The following is a 15,420-nucleotide window of genomic DNA, read 5'->3' on the forward strand; positions in this document are numbered from 1 at the left end:
TTCTCGTCAAAAACTAGTTTAAAAGTTCCCTTGGATTTAGACAAGATTTGCCAAGTGGCATGTGGGGAATGAGAATGACCATCCTTCAGTGAATCGATGCAGAACTACATGCAGCATGGTACATCCGTCGGAAGCTTTTATTCCTCAAGTAAATTTTGCGATCGGGCTATTAGAATTATAAACACAAGAACAGCCTGCTGGATCAGGCCATCTAGTCTAGCATCCTGCTCTCACAGTGGCCAACCAGATGCCTGTGGGGAAACCTGCAAGCACAGTTTGAGTACAAGAGCCCTCTCCCCTCTTGTGGTTTTCAAGTGGTATTCACAAGCATTAATGCCTCCAACTGTGGCAGCAGATCACAGCCATCATGGCTAGTAGCTCCTGATAGCTCTTTCCTCTATGAATTTCTCTATTTCTCTGTCCTCTATGTATTAAAACCCGTTAGATATCCAGCTTCCACCCTATGCTAAAGCTCTCATACTTAAACAAACAGGGTGAAGTTATCCCACATTCGTGCATGCACCTTAAGTCCAATAATTGCTTTGTGATAATCTCTTCAGGGTACTTAAACAAAAGCCGGCCCATTAACTTCAGTACAGTCAGGCTTGCTCTTGGCATTATTCATACTGTGCAGTTAAACATTCAAGGCAGTCTTAGATACATACTGGATTTTTAAATGTTAATGATATGATATAACCCAACACTTCAAACAACTCAAAGAAATAATTAAGGGAAATTCCATCATTTCTGGATCATCATTTTCTTCTTGCTGCTGGATTGCTTTGCCCATATTATCAAAGCTGAACAGGTTCTCTGATTTTAAACATGTGCTACACATTTTTCAGCGTATGTATGTATCTGGGATGGCTGGAATCATATAAGATAGAACGAATGACTGTCGAAATTATCAGAAAGACAATAGACTGTCAACGTGTTAATGTCAGCACAATGAATGAAAATGAATACTTTGCTTCCAAGAAACTTGGAGAGAAGGAATAGATTACCTAAATACATTTAGGTACTGGGTGCAATTTAGAATATTTTAGCTTCACATTAATGCGACCAAAGGGATTTCAACACAACACAAGAGTGCATCCTTTGGACATGTCACCTGTGTTTGATTCCTTTCTCCATCTAATCCAGATCAGTGTTTCTCCATCTGGGAATAGATCAGAAATTCAGTTCAGATTGTGTTTAAAGGAGAACATCCCAAATGCACACTTTCCAGAATACAGCCATTCTTCAAAATTCACACTGCTCCAAATTTTGCAATGTAGTCATCCAGCCAAGCAATGTGTACAAAAATGCATATACTAGGGCAAAGTGTGCCTAAAATGCACATTTTAGTGAAAAGAACATATGTAAAAGGCATTGTATTAAGCAAAAATGTGTATATTAGGCAAGATTGCATACAAAAATGTTCTTATTAATCGGAATTTGCAATGAAATGCTGGTTCATTTTCAGGACTTTTTTAGGGGGAGTGGTTAAACCCAAACAGATGTGGAAATGTGAACTGAATTTAATAGTGGAAAAAACGGAAAATGGAGAGGAATCGAGATTGAGAGATTTACCCTTCCCAAGATCAGATTGCAGTTATCATGTCATGTCTTGAATTTTAACCACCCTCTTGAAGATTGGTGATGGCCTACCAAACCACTGGCAGAAATCTCACCCAACCACTTCATTATGGGCAGTCTACGTGAATATTGTAATTTAGAGTTGGGGAAAACATGATCCACTGTGACAGCAGAAGGTCTGAAAGTTGGCCCTATGATTCTTTGGACTGTGCCTGTTGCCACTTCTTTGATACTTCACAGTGAAGTCAGCCTCGCATGCTATTCTCAGCGGTAGAAAATGATTCTTATCCTTGTCATGAAAAGTCCAAGAGCGATTCTGTTCGAACAACACAACACAACTCCACAAAACTCCAGAGCTGCTTCTGCAAAATGCACAAGGCTGCCAATACACAACTGCACCCTATGATGCCTTTGAAGTCATCTGCCCAACAGCTCGGGTGCTTTAAGAGAGGAAACTGAAGGCATTTTTGGTGTTGCATCGCTTGCCATTATTGCTATGCATGAACTGCCCATCAGACCAGAGTGGCGTCAGCGCAATTTGGTACTTTGTAATAGAGCGCAATAGGAGAGGAAAGGCTTCCACTGGAAAAGTGTGGGCCATCACACAAGAAGCTATTTAGAGTTCAGTGTGTGAAAAATTTATAAGAGGTGATTCACACAACACTTCAATATTGCTACGTCAAGCCGTGGTCTATGAATCACTCTTTTAGCAGCGTATTTCCTCTAGAGAGCCATTTGAGAAATGCCAGGGTGAGATGCTTTTCAGAAGTGCAGAGCTCTGAGTGAGTAATCTATATTTCAATTCAAGCACAACTCTGTGTTTTTGTACATTCCACATCTCCCAACAAAATGCTATCGCACCCTGAGAACCCGTTGCAGTTTTCATTTCAATATATACCATTAAGCGCAAGGAGTTTAGCCCTTGCAATTATGACAAAATAAATATCAAGCAGAAAGCCTGGAAACATCAGGTCTGATGTTGATGGCAAACTATAGCCATAGAAAGGTGTCTGAAATAGACCAGAGACTTGGGTGACAGGGAGGACAAATTTATATGCCATTTTTAATATAACTGCGCAAGCGCAAAGCTTCAGAAAAGGTACACTGCCTCTTTGAAAATTAGTGTAGGAACTACAGGTAGTTCACGTTATTTTTAAAATTGTATATTAAAGTGGATGTACAAAATCCACCAGCCTGCATTATGAAAGGCTGCTGATAATGTTCTGAGCAAATACTATATTACTGTGCACTTAGGTTTTGTAGATCTACTCTTAGATTGTATTTGTTTTGCTCCACAAAAGGTGCCTGTGTATATAGTTCATTTGTATCGCTTTCTGCAGAGTCCCTGACATATATATATATATATTTATGTTTATTATAAGAATAAATGCTGTGTACAATTATGAAATACAGAGGTTTTGCTACAGTCACTGAACCCTATAATGCCATTAGCAAAATAAAGGCTCATTTTTATAAAGAAGAAAAGAATCCTTAAAAAAATCCTTATTTATATTCTGTATGAGTTATCACCTAATGAATTGTGATGCAGTATTCCTTGTCTTTGCCTCTTCCGCGACAATGTTTACTCTTCGCTATGATTAATTAGCAGGTAATAAAGTCTATTTTGTGTTTTGAAGCCAAATTGTCTACTAAGTTCTTCAGTGCTCCGTCACTTGGGGATAAAATGCTAAACCACAAATCCAGGCTTTAGTTTCCAGGCATTCATGCTGCCATCATTCACCACCATAGAGGGATAGAACTTTGAGCACTAGTGCAGTGTTTCCCAAACGTTTTTGGGCAACGGCACACCTGTTTACTGAAAAAAAATCTCGCGGCACACCACCATTAAAGCCCCGCCCCGTGACGTCAGCGCGCAGCGTCACGCCGGGAGGGACGCACAAAAGTGAAAGTTTTTTCCCTCGGCAGCTCCTCTCAGCTGCGCTCAATCCGCCTCGGAGCGCAGGAGCGATGCCTCTCTCTGGCTCTCCCTCCGCGCAGGCTGAGGGAGGGAGGGAGGGGCGCGTGTGACCCGTCTCTGCTGGGAGACCAAACCCAGCGAGGCAGAGTCGCGCGGAGGCGCCCAGGCAGCGCTGCCGGCTGCGAGGAGGAGCGCCAGGCAGCAGCAGGAGGCGCGGCCTCTCCTCGCCGCCGCCGCCCCGCCTCTCGCCACCCGACTCGCCCGCCTCCCTCCAGGTATCTCGCGGCACACCAGCCGATGTCTCACGGCACACTCGTGTGCCGCGGAACACCGGTTGGGAAACACTGCACTAGTGACTTAAATGAATCGGGATGCCGTTGTGGAAGAGGAGCTCTGTGGGAGCAATGCAGCTTTGAATGTGGAGCAAAGAGATGGATCAAGCTGCATGGATTCAGCTGCAGTCTTCTAATCATCTTCGAGATAAGAAACTAAGCTGATTCTTGCTGGATCAAACCAAAGGCTCACGCCGTCCAGCATTCTTTCTCCCACAGTGGCTAACTAGGACATAAAGACAAAAAAACAGGCTTTGTTTGTTTTTAATTAATGTGATACATTTTTATTATTATTCTATACTGCATTTTAATGATTTCTGCTGTTGTTGCTTGTGAGCCACCCAGATAACTTCAGCTATGGGACAGCTATACAAACGGGATTTTTTACTTTAGAGAAAAAGTGAGAAAGAAGCTAAGAATATTACATATGGATACAGAATAGTTTTTTCTCCCTTTGTCATAACACTAGAAGTTGTGGACATTCAATGAAGCTGAATGGTGGATGATTCAAGACAGATAAAAGAAAGCACTTCTTCATGTCACACACCGTTAAACTGTGGAACTCACACTTGCAGGAGGCAAGTGATGGCCACCAACTTGGATGGCTTTAAAAGAGGACAAATTAATGGAGGAGAAAGCTATTGATAGCTACCAACCATGATGGCTATGCTCTGCCACCACAGGCGGTCAGAGTGTTCTTGTGTTCGGGTTCTGCTTCCAGATTTCCCACATGCTCTAGTTATCTCCCACTTGGACTTCTGCAATGCGCTCTACGTGGGACTACCTTTGAAGGTGACCCAGAAACTACAACTAATCCAGAATGCGGCAGCTAGACTGGTGACTGGGAACGGCCGCCGAGACCACATAACACCGGTTTTGAAAGACCTACATTGGCTCCCAGTACATTTCCGAGCACAATTCGAAGTGTTGGTGCTGACCTTTAAAGCCCTAAATGGCCTCAGCCCAGTATACCTGAAGGAGCATCTCCACCCCCTCATTCAGCTGAGGTCCAGCGCCGAGGGCCTTCTGGCAGTTCCCTCACTGCGAGAAGCTAAGCTACAGGGAACCAAGCAGAGGGCCTTCTCGGAGTGGCACCCGCCCTGTGGAACACCCTTCCAGCAGATGTCAAAGAGAAAAACAACTACCTGACATTTAGAAGACATCTGAAGGCAGCCCTGTTCAGGGAAGTTTTTAATGTGTGACACTTTAATGTATTTTTAATCTTTGTTGAAAGCCGCCCAGAGTGGGCGGGGTACAAATAATAAATTACTATTACTATTACTATTACAGGCACCTGGCTGGTCACTGTGAGAGCAGGATGCTAGACTAGATGGGCCATTGGCTTCATCCAGCAGACTCTTCTTGAGTTCTTATGAGTAGTAGCCAGTATAGTAGTAGTAGTAGTAATAATAATAATAATAATACCTTTATTGTCATTGTACAACCTGTGCACAATGAAATAGGATACTCCAGGGAGGTATCTAATCCCCCTTTAAAGCACTCTTAAGTTAATGGCCTTCATCAAATCTGGTGGTAACAAGTTTAACTATGAGCTGGGTGAAGAAGTACTATACTTGGAAGGCACTATGAGGGTATTCTAATCTGATCTCCTGCAATTCAGGAATGTCAACTAAAGCACCCATGACAGATGGCTATCAACCTCCACTTAGAAACCTCATAGGAAGGAGAGTCCACCACCTTCTGAGGGAATCAAACAGCTCTTTACCATCAGGAAATTATTCCTGATGTTTAGTCAGAATCTCCAAGTTTTAATGGCTGACGGGAAATTTTCTATGCACTTTCTCCAGCCAATGCATAATTTTATCGTGTTCTCAATTATTTGCCTCTTTTTTCTAAATCAAACGCTGTAACATTTCCTTATGAGGGAGTTGCTGCAGCTCCCTGCTCATTTTAGCTGCCCTCTCTTGGCACCATTCCCAGCTCTGTGGTATCTTTTTTGAGATGCAGCAACCAGAACTATACACAGTATCCAAGTGCAGTCACACTATAGATTTGAATAATGACATTATGATATTGACAGCTTTCTTTTCGATCCCATTCCTAATGAGCCCTACCATGGAATTCATCTCCCTCACAGCTGTTACACACTGGCTCAACAGCATACCTAAGCTAGCCACCATGACTCCAAGATCAATTTCCTACTCAGCCATCGCATCCTCAGACCCCCATCAATGTGTGTGCATCTCTTTACATTTAATTATGCTGAACTGTTTGCTTACACTGACCTTGCATTTGCAATTTTATTGATCATTCACCCGTTTGGGAGAGTCCCTTTTGCAGTTTTCTACAGGTCCCTTTTTGTTCTTATCACCCTGAATAATTTGTGTCATCAACAAAGTTGGCTACCTCATTGCTCTTCCCTAACTCCAGGCCATTTATGAACAAGTTGAAAAAGCACCAGTCTAAATCTTTGGGAGACCCCACTACTTACACTTCTCAAGAACTTGGAATCAGGTTAACCAAAGAATCACCTCTCTCTTGTTAAAGCTGAGGTGGTGGTGGGGAGATGTTACTGTGATTTTGTTATTATTCCACAGTCTGTTATCATGCTTTCTATTATGTTTTTATTATTGATGTTCCATAAAATGTGTTCTTAATGTTGTACACCGCCTTGAGAACTTTTGATAAAGGGTGATATATAAATTGGATAAATAAAATAAAATAATAATAATATCAGATGAGGCTACTGCTGAAAGTACCACATGCCTTAGAGGTGCATTTAGTTTGTACTAGAAACTGGACTTTTTAGTGTTGCAGCTTCAGCCCTCTGGAATCAATTACCAACCAGAATTAAACATACACATCCTGTTATTCGTTTATTGAATTTATATTCCTAACTTTCTTCCAAAGGAGCCCAGGGTGGGATATAAATTCCCAATGTGGTGCCTTCTAAAGAAGTTTTCTTGTAAAATATGAATAGTGCACCTGTAGAAATAGTACTTTTCATTCATAGAGTGTGTGGGAAATGCTTTAATTGTTTTTTATATTTGGGTTTTTTTGTATTTTCTTTTATTTATAACTCATATACCACTTTGATGGCCTCAGGTAGCTTAAACATTTTAATGATACAATCTCTCCATTGTGAAAACTGTCCATTTATTCCTACTCGCTTTTCTTTAGCCAGTTACCGATCTGAATGATGATCTGCTCTTTTATTCACGACTATTACGTTTGTTCAGAAACCTTTGTTGAGAAGCTTTGTCAAACATTTTTTTTTATAAAAGTCCAAGATCTAAGTGAAGTGGATAATCCTTATGCACATGTTCAAGATGGAAACTTCTGGTGAATTCTAAACTGTTAGCAAAACAGGACTTGCCTTTGAAGAAGCCGTGTTGATTCTTCAGCTTCATGGGAACTTTGTTAGAGTTTGTTAAATGTTGACATTGCTAAGACATAATGGTCCCGAGGTAGCAAACTGAGTAAAAGCACCACAGCTTTCTCACCAGATGAAACACCATTATCACTATGAGTTTTAACACAATGAGAACAGAATGAGTGTCTATGGAAAAACACATAGATTGGTAATCTCTTCCTTCCATTGAAACAGAATGATTCAGTAATAAGAGACAGAGCAGCTATTACCAAAAAGTATCAAACCAACCTTGGCTGTGCATTTCGCAATGTTTTAGGATGCATTTAAGGAACGAGGAAACTTCTCCACATATGCTAAGCTGGTCATCTGTTTTCACATCTCCTGCTGAGGACTGGAAATACGGCTTGAAAAGCTGGCATTGCGCTCACTTCAGAAAGAACCATTTCCATCCTGCCAAAGAGACAGGCAACATTTCCCAACCAACCCATTATCTGAAGAGCTCTTCACATCAGTTGTTCCACAGAAGAATTTTTTTCTTAGCCTCTCTGCGTAGTCTTTTAATTTATGTGCTGGGTGCCAGTTTCACTCTGCTCTACAGCTCAGAAGCCAGTTTCTTGATTAAAGGCAGAAACCAAAAATACACATTTCTTCACATTGGAATGGAGCTTCAGAGAAGGTGTCCTCATCCAAGAGAACAGATGTATAGGAAAAGAATATGGTGGGAATCCAAAGTGCCTCATGTAGATGCCTAAATGCTATCGTGCTCTCCAGATGTCCCATCCCTAACTCCTTGTGATTATTGGAGGCTGTCCCAGGGCTTCCCTTCTGTTCTGACACAGCTTTGCAGAGCGTTCAGTAAGAAGGGAACATCAGCAAAAGTCCCTGTGGGTGGATGGCAATTGTGGGTACAGAGACTCCTGAACTCAGTTTCACCTTTAGCTCCTTGCCCCCACATTATCCCCAGTTACAGAACGAGGGACCCATCTCGTAGCGCTATTGCAAGAATGACAGAGAACATGTGTGAATTGTTTTTAATCTTCAGTTGAAGTGTTGAAGATTAAGGGCTATTTTTAGATGTGTGCAGAGCTGATTTTTTGTTTGCAATACAAAGGGAAGAGACACAGCATGGCATTGTTCAAACCAATAGAACTGCTCTAGAGTAAGGAAGGAATGCTTTGGAAGGGATATTCTAGAGGTGGTCATGTCGGAAAATATTTTGCCAGTACTGAACATTGGTTCAAAATGCCCACCTGTGATTCCATGAGATGAGCTAAAGGTCTTGTCAGCTTAGCTTATTTAATTATACATTTCTTTATCTTAGGCTTTGAGACCACTACTTAGGCAACTGCCTCTCCAAGCAGTTTACAACTGCAAACATTACAAATCCATGAAATCAACAACAATAATAGAAAGGCAGAGTTGGAAGGGGCCTCTGAGGCCAACCCCCAAATATGATTAAACATTTAAAATAGCCATTTCCTTCCAAGGTGTCCAGGCTACAGCTCGCCATACAAGAAGAGGGGGGAACCTTGCTGGCTTTCGGTGGCCTTGATCTTTATCTCCTCCCAAACTTCAGAACCATTTCAGAAACAGTCAACCACTCTAACATCAATGACACCAAGTGATTGACAAGTGGGTTGTCCCACAAAGCTGGTATGCAGGGGAGGAGATAGTAACCAAGCAGGATTGAACCCGCTGTGCACCAGCTGATGTGCAGGGAATTCAATCCTCCTTTCTGCAGGGTTCAGGTGCACCTGAACCCAACAGGAATGAATTCCTCACAATCCAGATTTCTGCAGGGCTGCCACTACTCTAGCTGCCCTGCACCTAACATAAATTGTGATATCAGGTATGGGGCAAGATGGTTTTTTTGAGGGGGAAATGGCCTCACACCACAACTGGGGAGGGGAGGCCTGGGGGGCCAAATTTGACCCTTGAGCCAGAGGTTCCCCAGCCCTCCTATGCAATAAAATAAAAAGCTAGTTCTAAAGGACAACATCCAATTTACAGATCACAACCAGGACATAGCAGTATAAAATAGTTTGCCTTACCCTGTTGCACCTCACAGCAGCCCGTGCTGGTTAGGACTCAACTGGGGATAACTGTTGACTCGGCAGCACATTAAAGCCCTCTTGAGCCTTATGAAGACTGGTTGGTCAGAACTTCCTATTAGCCTCCCTTCTGAGGAGCTGTCTGTTCTTTTAAAGGACCATTGCCATTGTGTAGCCTTGTTTCCCGTGGCAGCTGGATCGAGGCGGGTCGGGGCTGCTGATTCTTCTAGATCTGTCAGCAGCCTTTGACATGGTTGATCACGAACTCCTGGACCGCCGCCTTGCCGACGTGGGGATCCAGGGCACAGTCCTTCAATGGCTGCGCTCGTTTCTCTCTGATCGGGGACAGAGGGTGGCGCTTGGGGGGGAACTGTCATCCCGCCACTCCTTGGTGTGTGGAGTGCCTCAGGGTGCGATTCTCTCCCCGGTGCTTTTAAACATCTTTATGCGCCCCCTCGCCCAGCTTGTCCAGAGTTTTGGGCTGGGTTGCCATCAGTATGCTGATGACACCCAACTCTATCTGTTGATGGATGGCCATCCTAACTCGGCCCCAGACACACTGACCAGATGTCTGGAAGCTGTGGCTGGATGGTTACGTGGGAGCCAGTTGAAGTTAAATCCTTCGAAGACAGAGGTCCTCTGGCTGGGGCGGGACGATATGGGATCGAGGGGGCAACTCCCATCTCTTGCGGGGGTGCAATTAGTGCCAGCACCGTCCGTTAAGAGTTTGGGTGTAATCTTCGATACCTCCCTCTCTATGGAGGCGCAGATTACAGCTATAACAAAGGCGGCATTTTTCCATCTCCGCCAAGCTAAGCAGTTGGCCCCTTATCTCTCTCGCCCTGACCTAGCCACTGTGATCCATGCGACGGTCACCTCCAGACTGGATTATTGTAACTCGCTCTACGTGGGGCTGCCCTTGAGACTGACCCAGAAACTCCAGCGGGTGCAGAATGCCGCAGCGAGACTCCTTACGGGGTCTTCGCTGCGGGATCACATTCATCCGGTGCTATACCAGCTGCACTGGCTCCCGGTGGAGTACAGGATCAGGTTTAAGGTGCTGGTTTTAACCTTTAAAGCCCTATACGGCCTAGGACCCTCGTACCTACGGGACCGCCTCTCCTGGTATGCCCCACAGAGAAACCTACGGTCTACAAATAATAACACCCTCAAGGTCCCACGCCTCAGAGAGGTTAGGCTGGCCTCAACTAGAGCCAGGGCCTTCTCGGCTGCGGCTCCAAACTGGTGGAATGCTCTGTCACAAGAGACTAGGGCCCTGCGGGACTTGACATCTTTCCGCAGGGCCTGCAAGACAGAGTTGTTCCGCCAGGCCTTTGGTCAGGGCGCAGCCTGACTCCCTCCTCTGGCAACCTGCACAGAATTTTGTTTAATCGGTTGCCATCAATTTGATTTTAACTAATTTCTATAATGAAATATTTTTAGAATGTGTTATTATTTGATTGTTTATTTGATTGTTGTTAGCCGCCCTGAGCCCGGCTCAGCTGGGGAGGGCGGGATATAAATAAAACTTATTATTATTATTATTATTATTATTATGAAGGTGCTGCGGGATGAATCAGAAGGGTGTCCTCTGAGCTAGAGAAGGCCACATTCGGTCTTGGGTGCAGGGGTGTGTGTGATGACTCCCCAGATGATATCTCCTTTCCCTCAGAGTTGGTTTCTGAGCTGAACAAGAGGATTGTGGCCAAAGAACCGTCTGTTCTCACAACTTTCTGTGTGCAACTACGCAAAGAGGTGCTTTGAGATACACTCTTGATTTCCCTTCCCCAATCTTGGCATGTTTGGTCACTGAGAATGACAACAGCAAGATGACACCACTACCCTGGGCTCTTTGAATCTCTGCACTGGTCATCCCACAGCTACACAGATTGATGTTTTGAAGGCTCCAAATTTTCTTTAAGATTGATCTGGCTGTGATAAAGAAGAGCATCTAGTCAGAAAGTGGGAGGGATCCTCCTGTTTCTGTGGTTTCAAAGCCGCGCGTACGGCTCTAAAGAAGTTCTTTGTCCTGACAAATGGATGAATTATTAATGCCTTCACAAATACAAGGTGGAGAGAGATCTTTTTACATCCTCTGACACCCAGAGATATAATGAGTCTTCCTGACAAGCCGCCATAGCAAAGCAACAGCTAGAACATACCACACGTTACAACGGCGTATAAATAATACATGCTTATTAAAATGAAAAGTTGAGGCAAACAGCAAAGGATGGCTACTACCAGTAGGATTACAGTAAAACCTTATTCATCCAGACTTCCCATTTAGGAAGCCTTTGATGCAATAGGCCTCTTTCGTGGCACCTGGTAGCTGCAGGGGGAAGCACTCTTTCTATGAATTGCCAATGTTAATTGTTGACTTTGATGTATTATCTCTGTTTTCATTCCACATGGTCATGCTGTTCTCTAGAGGCTTCCAGGCTCTTCTCTGTAAAGTACAATCTGGGGGTAAATTATTGCAGCTCATTTCCCTCCCCCCCCAAAGGAATCTTGGTTTTTTGCTTGTCCAATGCAAGGTGTTGAGTCTCTTCTTCCCAGTAGCATTGCTACATTCCACCAGTGTGCAACAAACTTTAGAGCTGTGTGTGTGTGTGATCTACATTCACACACACACACAAATATAAATTTATTTGTTTTCCCCCCAATTAAAGTTTTACAATCACATATCTAACATACAACATATAAAAACAAGATTCCAAAGAATCTTCTGGACTTCTCTCCTCCTCATTTGTGTGTCCTATTGTTAGTCATTTCCTCCTGCATCTTATAATCCAAATCTTTTACCTCTCCATCATATCCTAAATTCACCATTAAACTACAAATGTTATTCCAATCCTGCTAACGATTTTAACTGTTTACAATGGTTTTTTAGGACAAATTATAAATTTCCACGATTCCTTATTGAAATTTTGTTCTTTCTGATTTCTGAGTCTTCCAGTCATTTTTTGCCATTTTGGTATAATCCATCAACACACACATATAAACACACACTAACATTTTTCCATCATGCAACTCAGGTATGTCTTCCGTCTAGACACTGACCAGACCAAGCCTACTTAGCTCTGCACACTTGCATCATATCTAATCAGAACACATCCTGATCCCAGGTTAATGATGAATGGTTAAGGATGGGTCCAGAATTCCTATGGCCACTGGAAGGGTGAGGAGACTACTTGGACCTCAGAGAGAGAGGGATGGCAGAGGCTGATAGAGCCGGGCAGGCCTGTGAAGAGGACTACCTCTACCTTATCCAAACCTCCTAGAACACAGAAGATCAGGAGAAGGACTGTTACTCAGTGATACCATGTTGACTTCCCATACAGAAGGTCCCAGGTTCAACCCTGGCATCTCCAGGCAGGACATAGAGACACCCCTGCTTGCAGCTCTGGAGAGCTGCTGCCCATCAGAATAGGTAATACTGGTTTGCGTGGGTCAGTGGTCTGAATCAGCCTAAGACGGCTTCCTGAGTTCCTAGGTTTGGATGGCTGTGCCCACCTTGTGGAATTCTGTTAGACTTCAGAATGGACAAGTTTAGAAGTGCACTAGGATAACAATAGCTTTCAAAAATAGAACTATGAAATACTGACTATTCTTGAGCTCCACAAAGAACTAGATGTAGAAAAGGCCCCCACATACCCGTGTTTTCTCAAACCCCTTAATGCTTCCTTTTGTAACTTAAATCAAATTGGGCTTGCTGAATGTATGATGGCCTATTACGTGTCCAAACCCTTCGTATAAATTGCTTTGCTGTGGATTCCACTCCGTCAAAGAGAAGAAGAAGAAAAAGGCATTATTTCAATACATGCATAGTATGACACAAGTTTTAAATTAGATTGGATTTTTATTACCTTGGATAAAAAGCAACGGCAGCTACAAAATCACAATTGTACGCCTGACAGTAACAAACTACTGCAAGGCATGTCCCAGTAACATAAGCAAGTCTCATGGTGTCGTCATTCCACTTCTCTTACAATCAGTGATATGCTTCTGCACAAAATCCTGTCTAATTTTCACACTAGAGACAGGAAAGCCTACTGCCTTGAACATTATGCTGAAAACTGTCCAGACCTATGTTACCTCCTCTGCTCTTTCAGATTGGCTTTTAGAATGCAGAGAATACAATCTCCTGGGTTTTGGCAGGTATGTTAGAGAGGATGGTCTATGAAGATATTAATTAAAACCATAGAAACAGATTTGCCTTCAGGATTATAATGAGGAAGGGGGTGATGATAGGTTAGCTTAGCTGACAATATTCTCCGAGGGAATCGTCTTCCAAAACAGCTCTCTCAGCCAAGGCCAGAAGGAACTGCATTTGCCACCTCCACCAATGTGAGTCACACTGCCTTAATGTATATAATTAAAGTGATATGCACCTCTTAAGGAGGCAGAGGTGACGCCAAATTAGATGGGTGATGGAGGACATCGCTCAAGTACGGTCCCGTGAGCAATGTGAGAAGTGGTACATTTAATAAACTGCTTAATGAACTTTGGTTTTCGGAGGCATAGGGGAACACTTTTGTTTTAAGCATTGTAAACACAGTAATTGGTAACCTGGCCTTGTTTTCAAAGGTGATGCAGCTGCGACTTCTGCTGAACATGCCCAGGGCTCTGTAGCTAAGTATATGCTTCACATTTCTGTGGTCTTTCATTCAAGCCTGAGCCAGTGACAGCGTGGAAAAGATGAATGCAGGAGTGCCTGAACAGACACTGCCAGCGAGGTTTGGGCCATTGTCATAATTCTGCAAATGGCTTCATAAACACTGCAGGTGGCTGAAAGATACCAACCTGCCAACCTATTTTGTACACTATCTGCCCAGGTGTTCCTTTGTTCAGGGCTCCAAGGTGCCCAGGTATGCTTCTCTCTGTACGCAACCCTTCTGCTTCAAAGAATCAGGTACATTCTCTGGAAATGTGGTGTTGGGAGAACACAAGGACCACAATGAGAGCCAATGTAGTACAATGGTTGGAGTGTTGGACTAGGGCCTGGGAGATCAGGGCTCATATTCCCACTCTGCTATGAAGATCACTGGGTGACCTCAGGCCAGCCACTACCTCTCAGCCTCACCTACCTCAAAGGGCTCTTGTGAGGCTAATTGAGGAAGGCAAGAACCATGTGTGCCACTTTGAGCTCCTGGGAGGTAAAGCTTCTTGGTGGAAAAGGTGAGCTATAAATGCAACAAGCAAACAAACGAACAACTCCATTATTGTTTCAATTGCCTTAGGAACACAGAATCTGGATTGCGGTCCATTGGTTACAATCAAGCCTGAGTGCTTTGAGAAAGGTAGTACATCATTCATGACAAGCAACACTCACCATTTCTGTATTGCTAAATTTCACTTGTAGTCTCTGGACCAACTCCCACATTTTGCAACTCAAGTACGTTCACATTCATTACAATATGTATTTAATTCCATATGCGGGTATGGATCTGTTTGGGAATATATGATGTAGCACTGCAGATAGCAATCTTGCATGAACAAATAAATATCCAAAGTCTAAAGAAAGGATGGGGAGCCTTTGGCCCTCCAGATGTTACTGCAACTGAGGCCTGAGACTGATGGTACTTGGAGTTCAGTAACATCTGGAGGGCCACTCATTCCCCAACCCTCCTTTAGACTTTGTTTAAAATATTATCTTCATTTGCCAACAAAATATTTTTATCTGCACTGCTAATTACCAACTACAAGTTGAGTCCAGACTTAATCATGCTTTTAGACTCCTTGAAATCAAATAGTCTTAAATTAGTCTCATTCATTTCATTAGGTCTATTCTAAACATGGCTGACTCCATACCAATTTATTCCTATGTTTCATGCAGTGCATATATTTGTGTAAATAGACGTTAATGACAAATCATCAGTGCTGAAGTCTCCTATCTTTGGTATGCTATTTATTAGCCTCTGGCTGGTCAATTTAAATATGGGTTCTCTTCTCAATTGTTTGCATCTCAAGGAGTCTGGTTAGGAATTTATGAGGCATGATTCTACATGAGAACAATATATTATTATTAGTCTGTGCTCACTCTCTGGAATCACATCAATTTAACTCTGCCGCTAATGACAAAATGAGGGAAAGCTGCAGTTGGTGTGGAGACTGGAAAGGCGAGAAGAAAAGAAAACATACAGATCTGGGGTAAGTCATCACACCTTCTAATAGCAAACTCACCCAATGAGTGCCAACATGATTGTA

This window comes from Podarcis vaucheri, assembly GCF_965113315.1.
Source record: "Podarcis vaucheri genome assembly, chromosome: 4".
Taxonomy (NCBI): Eukaryota; Metazoa; Chordata; class Lepidosauria; order Squamata; family Lacertidae; genus Podarcis; species Podarcis vaucheri.